This window comes from Nylanderia fulva, unplaced genomic scaffold (genome assembly GCF_048542155.1).
Source record: "Nylanderia fulva isolate GAGA-0341 unplaced genomic scaffold, ASM4854215v1 Scaffold920, whole genome shotgun sequence".
NCBI lineage: Eukaryota > Metazoa > Arthropoda > Insecta > Hymenoptera > Formicidae > Nylanderia > Nylanderia fulva.
The window spans coordinates 20,976-36,642 of NW_028191048.1; the positions used below are offsets into that span (position 1 = coordinate 20,976).

Genomic DNA, 15,667 nt, shown 5'->3' on the forward strand with positions numbered 1-15,667 from the left:
GAAATTATATCTTGCATCTTAATGTGTATATAAAATACTTTGAATTTACCACAAGTATGGCGCCATAACAAAAAGTGGCGTCATAGTGGTGAAAGACATCATCAAAATTTGGCAATAGACCGGTTACCGCTTCTTTATGGGCATTCTTTAATGATTTGGGTGAATATATCTCAATACTTACATATCTATAGTTTCAATTATCATTTCATCACCTAAATTGACGTTGGAATGACGTCAATACAAATTTCGAGGTCATATGTCTCGTCCATTCATAATTTTCGAATGAGAAAATTATTTGTTTCTATTTATAATGCGCGTTTAAATTATCATCCAGCAAACGAGCTTTGATTTAAATTTAATCGAGCATGCCAATTTCAATTTTATCAACTTTTAAAGCATTAGAACAGTCCCATTAATTTTTTACCTAAACTCTTTTCAGCAGAAATTATAAATGTACCAAAAACACGAAAATGTAAACAGATGTGTTTCAAATAGAAATGGCAATATTCGATTTTAATATTTTATAATTTTTTTCTTTTAAACATATACGTACACGAATGCAAACATTCGCATAAGATAAACGATTTAAAATGTAATATTTTTGAAATATATAATAAATTAAATACAATAATTAATATACATGTAAATAACGTTTATACATAACCATACATAATATATATATATATTTTATAAAATATATTTTAAATATAATAAATATAATTTTTAAATATATCATTATATCAAAAATTGTGCTGAAAAAATTTATAAACAGAATTATTTCCCTTTAAAAAAATACCCCGCTCCCGAATGTATAAATTATAATATATAAAAAATATAATTTTCAAACTATATAGTATAACTCTTACTCGCGTTTGCACGAAATTAAATTCTTCACCGTTTTCCTGAATTAAATCAAAGATACTGGTTTGCGTGGTCGATCTTGATCTTGAAACCGTCATGCCTTTTTTGAATAATATCGGCGCGTAAAACGAAATCTTTTCTGGCAAATCAGAAATGACACGATAATTTTTTAGTATCGTCGACAACAGACTTTCAATTTTTTGCATAGCATATTTTCGCCCCACGCAGGACCTTAACAAAATTTTTAAAGTCAAAAATGACAACGTGTTGTGTTATTTTCATAAAAAAGTTTGTTGCAAAAATGTTGTAAAATAGTATAAAAAATGAATTTAAGTATTAATTTTCTGTATCGAAAACTTTCATCTATTAAAAACCTTTGGGCCAGCACTGAAAGGAAAAAGCTAGTAATCTTTTTTGCATTTTTTCCGGTAGAAATTATCTGGATTAAAACTGTTGGATTCGGATAATATTTGTCCGAACGATGCGCTTTCGAATTGTGCTTTATTTGCCGTGGCACCTTTTGGAAGAATATAATCACCTGTAACTGTTGTTTCATAAAAATAACATTTTAGTCTTTCAAATTCTACATAAGTAAGTTTCTAAAATAAATAATAAAAAAAATTTTTAATTACCATTTTTATTGTTGGTATCAGGTATACTTACCTTCTTACTTCTTCGTTAAGTTTTCTGGCAATGACAGGTACCGGTGGAAAAAGTCTCAAGTTTCCAAAATAAATTTTCGAGATATTTCATTTTCCCAAAATGTCTTGAAAAGTGCATTGTCTGTCGCGTCGCCGAAAAATTGTATCCAATTCTTCATACACGCGAGCCTGCATATAAAATTATCAAGTTGAAAGGACAGAAAAGAAGATGGACTTGCGATTTAATATTGAAATCAAATATCATCCCATAATTTTAACAGAAAGTAAATGTCACACAACTGCAATGACTATATAAGATTTAGTGAAAAAATAAGAAAAAATTGAGTATAAAAAGATAAGAATTTTTAAAGATTCTTTCCAAAAATACAAATTGCAAATAAATTACCCGAATATCTTGTGACATCCTAAGGCGCATAGTGCAAAAATTGAGCCAGCTGCTTTTGTATCATGACCCTTAATAAAACACTAATTGGTTTTCTAACAAAGCATCAAATATATAACTACAATAGATAGCTTACAATAAAAACCAAATTTTTAAAAAAAGAAAGTGAAAGGAAACTTTTTATTTTAAAATTAATACGTCAGTTAGAAAATTCAAATTTTACAATTGAGATTATTATTGTATTAAATGCAGTACGCGTACTTCAAACATGATAGGTTTACTTCCTCCCAAATTTCCTCGTCAGTTATCTGTCCAACATTTTTCAATTCCATCATCGTATCTAGGAACGCAAGTCGTTTTTTTTCATTTATATCGTTTTCATCGATATCATCTCGACATAATGCAGTTTTTTATTTGCATCATTATTTGGTCATTTCCTTCATTTTGATCGCATTTACGCTTTCCATAAGTTTGTTGTTTCATTTTTCACTTCTTTTGCTGTTGATTTTTCTCTTCTATATTCTTCGATTTTTTTTTAATAACATGATTTAATCAGCGTATGAATAATATTTAGCATTTTCTTTTGCTTCTTTTGCAAGCTTGGTAAATTTAAAAACGTAACTCAGAACGTAATAAACATTATATTGCTTCGATGTACCCAAAATCGCTCTTCTACAATATTTGAATTATATTGAATTCTCACTAATTTTCGGGCGGAAAAGCATTTCCCCCGGGTCTATTAAAAATTTCATTTGTTTTTGAAGCCGAGTAAATTTAAAATTAATAATATAAATTTTATTGTATATAATATATAAAAGGGAAAATTTAAAAATGTAGAATTTTTTTAAATTTTTTTTCCAAAAACCCCACTTTCTCATTTGCGCAGGATTACTTAAAAGTTTTTTCAATATCTTTTGGACTGCCAGAAAGACTGCTTTTTTTTTGTCCCAAAATATTTTGGGGGCCCGCTACTAAACCAAATTTTATCACGATATTTCCCCCAAAATTATATTAAATAGGGCTTTTTGGGGACTTTTTCAAGAGGTATTAGTAGGTGGCCTATTTAAAGGGAAAGGGGGGGGACCTTGGATAAAGGGTTTTTTAAATTAAAATTAGATAAAAAAAATAATTCACCTAAAAATTTTTTTGAGGGAACGAGAAAAGAAAAAAAATTTTTTTGGGTTTTTTAAAAAAAAAAAGTTTAAATTTTTTTTAGAAACCCCCCCTGGTATTTTTTTAATGAGAAAGAACTGCTTTTAGAATTTCTCATGAAAAAGTCAATGCAAATTAAACGTTACGGCAAGGGCGGGGCAGGGAACCAAAAAATTTTTTATCGTTAAAATCTGTTTTCGTACTCATTGTGGTGAAAATTTTTTATTTTACGATATTACTGTGTCAATGCAAAGTCGAAATAAAAATTTCTACTAAGAAAGCCCCGTCATCATTTTCATCGACCCCGCATAAATGTAGTTTTTACCGAAATTTAAAAAAAGGTAAAAAAGGCGACCAGTTAAGGGCACGCCATTAACAAAAATTATCCATTGCAAACCCATGTAGAATCCTATCCTATTGCAAACCCATGTAGAATCCTATGAAAAATTAATCATTGCAAACCCATGTAGAATCCTAGGCAAAATTAACCATTGCAAACCCATGTAGAATCGTACCCATTGCAAACCTATGTAGAATCCTATGAAAAATTAACCATTGCAAACTCATGTAGAATCCTATGAAAAATTAACCATTGCAAACCCATGTAGAATTGTATTAAAAATTATCCATTGCAAACTTATGTAGAATCCTACATTGCAAACCCATGTACAATAAAATTGTATGAAAAATTATCGATTATAAACCCATGTACAATCGTAACAAAAGTAATGAAATAAAAAAAAATTGCGCCAAGTGAAAGTAGAAACTTGTACCAGTGGAAAATTAAAGTTGCAGACATATATAGAGTCGTATAATGAATCAGTAAAAATTTAAATTTGCAAATGTAGAATCGTACCATAAAAAAACTTATCTTTTAAAAAAAAAGATAAACAAGATGCCAAGTCCATGCGCCATGTGAAAAAGAAATAAAAAAATTTTAGTTAAAAAAACTGGGAGCGCTGCTAAATAATATTCTAACAATATTAAAATTAAATTGTTACTTTTAAACTCATTACAGTTAAAATATGTTTTGTGTTTAAATTAATTAATGTTACTTTAAGGTGCATTGTAATTTTGAAACTTAGCAGCGCGCCCAGTTTTTTTAACTAAAATTTTTTTATTTCTTTTTCACATGGCGCATGGACTTGGCATCTTGTTTATCTTTTTTTTTAAAAGATAAGTTTTTTTATGGTACGATTCTACATTTGCAAATTTAAATTTTTACTGATTCATTATACGACTCTATATATGTCTGCAACTTTAATTTTCCACTGGTACAAGTTTCTACTTTCACTTGGCGCAATTTTTTTTTATTTCATTACTTTTGTTACGATTGTACATGGGTTTATAATCGATAATTTTTCATACAATTCTATTGTACATGGGTTTGCAATGTAGGATTCTACATAAGTTTGCAATGGATAATTTTTAATACAATTCTACATGGGTTTGCAATGGTTAATTTTTCATAGGATTCTACATGAGTTTGCAATGGTTAATTTTTCATAGGATTCTACATAGGTTTGCAATGGGTACGATTCTACATGGGTTTGCAATGGTTAATTTTGCCTAGGATTCTACATGGGTTTGCAATGATTAATTTTTCATAGGATTCTACATGGGTTTGCAATAGGATAGGATTCTACATGGGTTTGCAATGGATAATTTTTGTTAATGGCGTGCCCTTAACTGGTCGCCTTTTTTTACCTTTTTTTAAAGGTGAGTTTATTGATAATTTAGATGAAATAGAAAATCGTATAATTCTTTCTGTTGGGAAGGATTAATTGGGTTGGGGAAAATTCTACAAAGAATAAGGGCCTTTTAAATTTTTAATGAAAAAAATTTAATAATTTTCTTTAATAAAATTAATTAAAAATTAATTAAAAAATTTTGAACATTGTTTTAAAAAACATTTTAAAAAATTTATTATTTTAATAAAAAAAAAAATTTTGTAAAAAATTATTTTTTATATTTTAAAAATTTTTTTATATTTTTGATATGTAAAAAAATTCCCTCCTCCCCCCTTCTCTTTTCCACACACAAACCCCCACAACACAAGGGGGCCAAATCTCTCAAATTTTGGGTTTTTTTGATCAATTAGGGTTCGCAACCCAAGGGCAAATTTTGGTAATGTCAAACGATTTCCTGGACTTTTCACCGGGGGCAAGTCTTTTGGCAAGTTCGAAATTTTGCACGGACTCGAACCAGGGGCAAGGTTTTTGGTAAAGGGGCAAAGTTATCGCCGAAGATGGCGGTTTTCTTTTGGCAGGCCCTTTGGCGATCGTTATTAATTTGACAAGAATGAAGAGGAATGTTTTTAGAAAGATTGAATTTTTGAAAAAAATTTAAAAAGAGCCAAGGGTAGTCCCAAAAAAAGGGATTTTGAAAAAAGTCAAAAGCAGGATGGAGTTACCCCAAAAGACCGAAACGTTTTTTAGAGAGTTCCTTTGTGGGAATTATTTTTGCAAAATTTTTAAAGAGAATATCAGTGCCATAGTGTTTTTCATAACCCCTTTTTTAATGTTATCTATATTTAATTTTAAAAACAACGTTAATTTTTTTAATGTGTTTGTTTTTGGCAATTAAATTAAAAAAAAATTTTTAATGATTTCCCCAAGTTTCAAAAAGTAGATTTATTTGATCGTAAAGTAATTTTAATCCCCTTATTTGGGACTTTAACAAATGTAGTTTTAAAAATAAAAAAGGAAGCGCGCAGAACATGGGTGAGACACCCGGGGATTATCCCCGATTTTTTCGCGGTTATTTTTCAAGAAGACTTAGAAGATTTCGAAAAGGTGTTGAAAGTACCGCAAGGTGATAGACGTCATTTTAAGAGGAAAGACATCACCAACCTGGTTAGGAGGATAAAATTTTTTGCAAAGCCTTTGATTTGGCCGAACGCGCTTTGGGCTAGCCATGAGCTAGAAGGAACCCCACAGAGCCGGAAAAAAGTTTCTTTTTTGAATCAAAGGGTAAAGAAGGCAGCTGCTTTCGTACAAATTTCAAGATTGAAGAGGTAAAATTTTTTTTCCCTTTATTTTCATAAAAAAATTTTCAGTATATTTAAACTTTAATTTATTTTTCATTTTTTATTATATATTTTTAGTTTCTTTTATCTTTCTTTTGATATTTTTTATCAAATCGGGTTAAAATTTTATGAAATGTTGAAATTTTTTTTATTTATTTTTAGAATTAAATTGCGATGCAGTACAAAACTAGAGGGTCAAGGTATGTGGCCCCGGATGAACGGTTTTTTGCGTTTGAATTGCCCCTGGGAAAAAGGCCATGGGAATTTTCAAAAAAAGGCAAGGTGGTATACGGTAAACTAGCGTCCGCGTGCCGGAATTGGGCAAATTGTTTTCAAAGCGCGTGTTGAGGAGTTGGCGCCTAGTCTCAGAATTTCGTTATAATATTTGGAGACCCCTAGTGCCTGGACGCTTTTGCAGTGGGGACAATTGAGCGGCGAGCTAAGGTAGTCGACCTTTTAAAAGCCCAGCAGTGGAAGCAATCCAACATCGGGAAGTAAACGTGGGGTGGAAAATTTGCGGCGGTGCCAGCGAGAGCAGTGGTTTTTATCATCGCAGTTCCAACTAAAAAGCTTAGAGAAGGGCCCCACAAATCAAGGGGGAGATCTTTTTTATAATATATGTAATAAGAGGTTTTTTGATTAAAAAAAATTTTCATTTTACTTTCAATTTAAAATTTTTAAAAACAAATTAAAAAAAAAAGGTAATTTTTAGATTTTTTTTAAAAACCCCCCAGTTTTGTAAAAAGTTTATCTTATAAAAAAAAGTAAAAACGAAAAAGGGAAACATACATGGGACGCTAAAAAATCACCACAATTGTGGGGGAAACCTTTTTTTTTTTAAAAATTTTTTATTTTTGGTGAGTTTGACAAATTTCGAAACCCCCGGCCCCAAATTTATAAGGGTTTTATGTCACAAAAGGGTACTTTGCCCCCCTTTTGGCCAAATTGCCCACTTGGGGGGGTTTATAGGGACCTTTTCCCAAAAAAGGAACCTTTTCCCCTTTCTGAAAGAGCTTTTTCCCCCACCAGAAGGGGAAAATTTTATTGGGAAAATTTTTCCTTTTGCAAAAAAAATAAATTTTTTTTAAACCCAAAAATTTTGAGTTAAATTGAAGCAAATTAATGTGTGAAAAGATTTTTTTTGTAAAGAAGGACAAACAAAGCCACTCATATTTCAACCCAAAGCCCCAAATTTTAGGAATTCCTGTTTTTTTGCAAAATGTTAAATTTTCCCCGGACATCGTTTTTCGCAAATGCTTGTGGAGTGTTATATAATGGGACCGCGCAATTTTAAATTTTTGAATCATTTTAAATCATGTTATAATTATTTTTAACAGTAAATGACCAAAAATTTTAAAACAATTTTTATCTTTTAAATTAATTAGCAATTTTAAAAAAAATTTGTTTTTGTAACCCTTTTAAAATTTTCCATAACTTTTTAATGTGTTATCAGAAGCCAGGGGGGGGGTCATGAAACAGAAAACAATATCCTGGGCCCAAATAAATCCCGTTTTGAAAATGCTTGATCATACCAATTTTTTTTTAGGAACCCCCGCCAGGGCACACTTCATTTTGCCCCTTTTTAAAAAGGGGAAAACCAACCCACATGGGCAGGGCAGTTTCTGTTCTGAATCTGCAAAAACCGGACCATCTGCAAATCAATTATCCAAAGAAAACAATTTATCAAATTTATAATATATTAATAAAAAAATAAAATAAAGGAGGGACCCTTTCAGAAGGACTGGGGAACATCCTTTTCTTCCAAGTTCAATAAGTATGGCACGCGGGGGGCCACAAAGAAACATCCAAGATTCCCAAAACCTGTGGTAATTAATATTAAAGGGTTTGGGTATTTAAGCTTTGCTTAACCTAATTTCTATCAAGGGTAAATGTGTATAAAAATTATAGAAAGTTAATTGTGTTAAAAAAAAAAATAGAAATGTTGGTTTCCCCAAAAAATGTTATTTCACTGCAATCAAACAAATAATATAGAAGGGAATTATAAAATTATTGAAATATTATTGAAAAAAAATTATTTCAGGCATTTTACATCTGTTTTCGCAAGTGTTATCGTTGTGAAACGGCTTCAAAAAACTTACTCGAAAACCGTTTCCTTCAAGGCAAGTGCAGTTGAGTGCTGATTGTGATTTACCGACGCCACCTTTTCCCGAAAGCACTAACAGCACGTGCTTTACTCCCTCCAACATTGTGAAAAATCACCGATCGACGCAATAAGGGACAGATTAATGACAGCAACTCGAATGGGATGAACCATGCAATCACTGAACGATATTGCGTCCCTTGAGTTTGTTTCGCAAACGTAAAAATATGAAGGAGGTCGCGTCGAGTTTCACATGACCGCCGATAATCAATCACGTTCGACCATGGTAGTTATTTTAAAACTCAAATGACGAATATAATTTCGACATCGTTGTATTATTTATTGTACTCCACACTGAAAACATAACCTCAAACGACGCTGCACGAGCACTTTTTCTCGGTAATAGTTCTAAATTTTTTGCAAAATTCCAATATAATCCTCTAAGACAATCCTTTATAATAAATTAATCCAATTTTTGAAATTTATTTACATTCAAATGACGACAGAAAAAAATTGTCATTTATTTTTTCGTTCGAAAATAATTTTTCAAACTACAATAAATTTTCCGTTTTTCAAAAGAAAAATTTTATATTTTATATAGAAAGATATATTTTATATTTTTTTTGATTTAGAAATACAAGATGAGGATATTATTAAGAAATCGAAATGAGCAAAGTTCAAAATATTAACATATTTCTATTGCAAGAAATATATATTTTTCGCAAAATCGCAGTTCGAATTTGCCGCGCGCTTGCTTTGCTCTGAAGTCCGCCCCTCGGTCGGAGCGAGCAGCGCCCTGAAGTTCGCCGCGGTACGCGGCACAGCCCGTCAGCGGTCGGCGAGCGCTCACCTGGCAGACGTCAGACGTCAGTTTGCGGCGCGTCCGACAGAGCGCTTTCGAGTGCTTGGGCCCCGTCGATCCGTCCCCGCGTCCCCGTCACAGATAATAGGGCAGATCGCCAAAAGGCCCCGCCTAAAGAAGAGACCGCCATTTCGTGCGATAGACTTTGCCCCTTACCGACCACTTTGCCCCTGGTTCGAGTCCGTGCTAAATTCCGTAGACTTGAACCAAAAGACTTTGCCCCGGTTCGAGTCCGTGGCTAAATTTCGTAGATCGACCAAAAGACTTTGCCCCTGGTGCAAGTCCAGGCTAAAATTCGTGTTGACATTACCAAACAGACTTTGCCCCTGGGCGAATCCAGGCTAATTGATCATGAGACCATTTGAGAAATTTGGCCCCCGGTTGTGGGTTGTGAGAGAGAGGAGAGAGAGGAGGAGAGAGGGGAGAAGAATATTTACATATGCATATATATACAATATTTTAAAATTTATTAAATATAAAAAAATATTTTTACACATAAAATGTTTTTTATGAAATAATCACGATTTTAAATGTGATTAACACAGTGTTCAAAATTTTTAATTAAATTTTTAATTTAAAATTTTTTATTAAAGAAAATTATTTGAAATTTTTACATGAAGAATTTAAAGGCTCTTATTCTCTTGTAGAAATTATCACACGCCAATTAATCACTTATTTCGAGTATTTAAAATACTATAATATACAGAAATTTTAAGGGTATTCGAAATAAAAGTGATTAATTACTCGAAATAAGTGATAAATTGGGGGTTACAGTAATAAATTTCTAAGGGTTGAAATAAAGTATAAGAGATAAAATAGGCTATATGTGAGCCGTATGCGAAATGTGAGATGGTAAGACGATTTTAAAATTTTAATTTTCGATATAACTTAAAAAAATGTACACGAGGTACAAAAAATTGTTGGAAATTTGTAAGACTTAAAATTGGGTTTAATTCTCAATTTATAATTAATTTCGTTTAAACACACCTTACATCGCCCCAGGTCAAATATAGCCCATTTATTAGTGAAATTTTTTAAGTTCCTTTTTTTCAAAAGTTCACTTTTTTACTTTTATCAAAATTTTTTTTGGACGTTTCAAGAATTTATATTTTACTTACCCGTTTCTTATCCAAATGTAAAATTTTTATCGCAGTCTATAAAAAAATGAAACAATTTACAATTTTATGATATAATATTATTATTTTACAATTTCTATATATATGCAAATATCTTTTCAAATATCGTGATTTATTCACATTATTATTATCTTTTTTTAAAAAAAAAAAAAAACAAAAAACACTTGCAACAATCAAAAAAAACCGCCGCCCGCGAACGGAAAATGCCAAAGAAAAGACGCAATTTCCGCGAATCTCGTAATTTTTAAAAAAATCAACAATTTCAACGAAAATTGTAATTCTTCAAATCACTGCCACAATTTATAATTCACAATAATAATTTGCAAGTAAACTACGATAAAATCGTTATACTGAAAACCGCAAACAAAAGTGCAATGGGAGTAAGATTTAAAGTCTGTGAAAAAATTAATTTGCATAGAAAATTAATAATTTTGCAAATAGAAAATTTGAAATTCCCGAGGATTTACAAATAATAAAGTAAAAATATTAAATAATTTATGTTTTCAAAATTTGCTCGCGGAGAGGATCTTTAAAACAAGATTTTAGAAGAGGGCCCTTTAAAATATAAACAGGCAAAAACGTTGGAAAAATTAAAGCGCGCGTTTAAAAGATAAACGCAAGTGAAAAAAATACGCAATTTTTTTTACTTATCGCTGTAAGCTCACAAGCTTCTGACTTTGCTTTTACACTTTTATATAATAATACAAGGTGTCCGGTAACTAACGGACCAATGATTAAGGGCGGATTCTCTGGCCAATTTGGAGACGATTTTTCCTTAGCAAAAATGTTGAGAAGTCAATAATTTCGAGTTATAAGCGATTGAAAAAATAGGTTTTTTGAAAAATAAACGTTTTGGATTTAAAAGTCTAACTTTAATTACATTCTTCAGTTAATTTCGGTAGAGTTTATATAATAAAATTTAATTTAAGGCTTAGTTAAAAGATACATAATGACAAAGATTGGAAAGTTGAAAAAATGATGACCTTTTTCGACTTTCCGTGAGGAAAAATCGTTCCCAAAATTGACCAAAGAATCCATTTGTAATCATTGGTCTGTTAGTTACCGGCACCCTTGATATTGGGGCACGAGTTTCGTTTGTTTCAGATTCTCGAGAGTTGAAGTAGGAACATACGAGTATTTATATCGTTTGTGACTTTCCGAATGAAAGCAAGACAGAGAGCGAACAAGATGATGAGCTTAATAGCTCATAATGTTATAAATAAATAAATAAAAAATTTTAAACTGACCTACAGTTATTGAATCTTTTTTTAATAAAATGTTTTATTATTTTTATCATCTAAGTCTAGTCGTTTAATTACTTTTTAGTTTTTTAATAATTAATTTAATTTATTCTAGTCATTTTTATATGAGAAAAATAATATACGTATACGTTTTATAATGAATTAATATATTTCGCAAACCGAATTATATATTTTAATAATATAAAAGTGTTCAAAAAAATTTTAAATTTTACTTTTTAAATTTTTAATTATTTTTTTGCAAAGGGGTTCCGAAATCTCTTACAACATAATGGGATTTTTTTCATCCATATAATTCGCAATTAAGTATATATGTTAATTATTAATTTTAATAAAATAAAAATTAAAATTAAAAGGGCAAAATAATTTTTAAACACAAATATATTAAATTAATTATTAAAACGTATACCATGATAGATTTTCTCGTACAAAAAATAATTAGAGTAAATTAAATTAATCATAAAAGATTAAAAATTAATTAAAGAATTTAAAACTTATATTTTATATAATAATAATAAAATTTATTACGTCAAACCCTCGTGAATAATTTAAAAAAAAATTTGCTAGTTTCGTCAAAAGTCAAGTTTTCTAAACTTAAAAAAATTTTATTAAAAAATAGATTTAATAAATAAGTACATGTTATATATACTTATATTTATTGAATCTGTTTTTTTATAAAAGTTTTATTATTATCAAATATAATATAAATTTTTAATTATTTTTTTATTTTTTTGGGGTAATTTATTTATTCTAGTTATTTTTTACGAGAAAAATACTATTAACGGGTATAGTTTTATAACGAATTAAAATATTTTTTGTTCAAAATTATTATTTGACCTTTAATTTTAATTTTGTATTTTATTGAAATTAATAATTAACATATAACTTAATTGCGAATTATAGGATGAACAAAATCCTATTATGGGGGTGTAAAAGATTTCGGAACTCTTTTCTAAAATAATTAAAATTAAAAAGTCAAAATTTAAATTTTTTAACATTTTATATTTTTAAAAATATATAATTCGGGCTCTCGAAATAATTAATTCATTATAAAACGTATATGTATTAGTATTTTTTACATAAATTAAAATGATTAGAATAAATTAAATTAATTATTAAAAAACTAAAATTAATTAAACGACTTAGACTTAGATGATAATAATAATGAAACATTATTAAAAAATAATTTTAATAGGTCAGGTTTAAAATTTTATTTATTTTAAACATCATAAAATTCGTCCTTTCGAAATACGCGAAAAGCTACGAAAAGATAAATTTCGTACATGCCGCCGGACGAGTTCATGAGCATGAGACGCTTTATCTTGAGAACGTATTAATAGTTACTCCCTTGACCACTATACGATATGGCGCTGAAATCAGTGAGAAATGCTGGTCTCTCCTTCATCCAGACCTTTGGCGATCGTCTATTAATCTGTGGTCACGCCCACGTCGCGTCTGGTTATCCACGTATCCGTCGTCGTCGTCGTCGTCGTCATTATCATCACTGTAAAAACGTTCGGATCTCCTGGGGTCTGGGAAAAGTTGGCATTTTGGGGCCGTTGCATCGCAAATCCGGGCGTCGCCAGGGAACCCACGTCGGCCTGCTGTTTGCAGAAACTCGCAATACGTGTACGCGGTCCAGTGGGTATCGTGCTGATTTTTGCCATACTCGTGTTTGCCTTCGGTTTCAAGAAGGCCGAGCAACCGCCGTTCGCCCAGCTGTCCGCGGGCTCCGACGGTGGACCAAAAAAACTCCCCAGGAAGCGTGGCAAGGTCCGGAGAAGGTTAGCGAAATTTACATCGTTTCTCCCGCGACGCGAAGTTTCTCTCTCTCTCTCTTCTCTCTCTCTCTCTCTCTTCTCCCTTTCGCGCTCCGCGCCCTTTATCCCCGTGGATATCTACGTCGCGATCGCCTGCCATATGGTTGCTCGTTTGTGGTCGTGACTTGGAAACCCCCGCACACACGTGGCTAATCAGGGGGTTCCCTCCGGTACGAAAGGGTGGCTGGCGAGGTGGGGGTTTTTCTTTCTCCCTCCTCGCGCACTGTGACCTAACGTTACGACACTGACAGGGTTTGTTTTTCTCCGTCAGCGAGGGCATGCTCATCCTGTTCCCGTGTTCTTGTCTCACATGTTGATAATTTTGCTCTTTATCAAGGTTTTCTATATTTTATTTGTCGCCTTTTTTTATTTGCATTGTTTAAATATAAAAAACTGTGCACTTAAATTTAAAAAAAATTAGTTTTTATATTACAGCTTATGTGTAAATATAATTTCATACATATGAATATAGTTTTATATTAAATTAAGTCGTTATATTTCTAAATGTACACAAAATAAAACTTGAGGAATAATGTGTCAATGAGAGCATTAAAAACCTTTGCCTGATCTAATTTTACACAAGTAACAAGAGCACTCTATTTAAAAATTTATTCAATATTTTTTGTTAGAGAGAAAGATTAATTATACTTTGATATTATATGCCACAGTTATAATATTATTAAAGATTTCTTATATTTTTCTGTAGAAAGCTACTAATGGACAGATTGCATCTGAGAAAAACAAGTCCAGCTAAAAAGACATTAGCTGCAAAAGGTGGAAGTTCCAAAGAAAGGTACAAAAGGAGATGATGTTGATGGTAAGCTAAAGGAACGCAAGCAAGAAGAGAACCAAGATCACCACGACTAGAAAGAGAAGGAGCAGGTCTCAGCTAAGATTGGGAAGAGAACAAAGTGGAGCAGGTGAAGAACAAGAAGAATTTGAAGAATTTATTCCAGGAAAAACCTGTGGACTTTGACGACGGTTGGTTGATTTACATGTATTAACAAAAGATAGATAACATTTGTTGTTTGCATACAACTATTTTGGGCTGTAGTCTATTGGTACCAATATTATAATTTGATAACAGGAGACTGGAGGCAAGCCTATTCTCGTAAGGACAAGAAGAATAAGAAGAAGGAGGAGGAATCCCCTTCGAAGAAAAATAAGAAAATTTCTAAGAAGGCTGATTTAATAAATGAGGCCAAGCAAAAGGAGCAGGAGAAGCCCGAAATCAAAGATAAGACTGCTAAAGAAACAGAAAACAAGGAACTCAAGGAGAAAGAGAAGAAAGAAGTAATTTTGACACCTATCTCTGATGTAGAGATAGATTAAAGCCAAAGAACTTGATAAAGAAGAACAGAACAAGGTATATTGCATTACATAACATTGCAGTAAATTTTTTAAATTAACGATTATTTATAAATATAATATAAATTTTTATTATATTTTATTTTTATTTTTAATTTATTAATGTAATATAAATATACAGGTCGAAAAAGTCGAGAAGGAAGAAAAAAAAACTGGAAAGTCAAAGAAAATAAGAAGGTTTCTGAAGGTGAAAAATACACCCACTTCGGTACCATCCACACCAAAGTCGGATAATAAGCCTGTTGCAGAAGAACCGCAAAAACAAACTGGCTAATTTGGAAAAAGTAGCCACAAATAATGAAGAGAATAAAATGGTAGAAAGTTAAAGAGAAATTGCTGTGTTCGACGAATTGGGAGGTTTGTTGTATTGACAATTAAAATTATACAAGAAACTTTTTTTTATATTATTTGTTTAACGCAATCTTTTTGTCTAATTTTTGTTCTAGACGTCTGGACAGAAGCCCAAAACCTCAGAAAAAAAGTAAAAAAAAAAGGCTCGTAAGGATAACTGAGGATGATTTATGCAACGCTAATGATATTATCCTTACGAAAGGGAAAGAGTGATAATCGTCCTGCTTGGTCCAAAGGGCGTTTTATCGCTTTCGACAAATCAGGTGTGTTTTATGACTTAATAATCGCGACCATCTGACCAAAAATCGTTCCTTTCTCATTGTACAAATAGTAATTGGACTAGATTGTTCAATTAATTATGATTTTTTTTGTTAGTCATGACTTCCAGGTCGCGTGACAGCGCTATATATAGGATGAAGATTTTTTTTGTACGTTTTTCATTTCTCTTAGTCCATCTTATATCTTGCATTAATGAGAGTGGCATAAGTCATAATTATCATTAATGAGATAATTCTTGTACACATATTAACTTCCTTAGGTACCTTTACATATGTCCCCTAATAGCATATTATTTCATTTATGTAATTAAGAACTATTGTACAGTGGATCTGTATCATGAAGTTTTGAATGGGTTAAAAATGGACTTGACCTTTATGTCTCTTTTTTTGAGTATTTTTTTAAAAAT

At 31.1% G+C, this 15,667-nt stretch overlaps 2 pseudogenes; one reads left to right on the forward strand and one right to left on the reverse strand.

Annotated features, from left to right (window-relative positions):
• Window positions 1-907: 907 nt before the first annotated feature.
• Window positions 908-8,292, reverse strand: LOC146719600 (cytochrome P450 4g15-like; annotated as a pseudogene).
• Window positions 8,293-8,439: 147 nt separating this feature from the next.
• On the forward strand, window positions 8,440-15,143 carry LOC146719601 (uncharacterized; annotated as a pseudogene).
• Window positions 15,144-15,667: the final 524 nt, after the last annotated feature.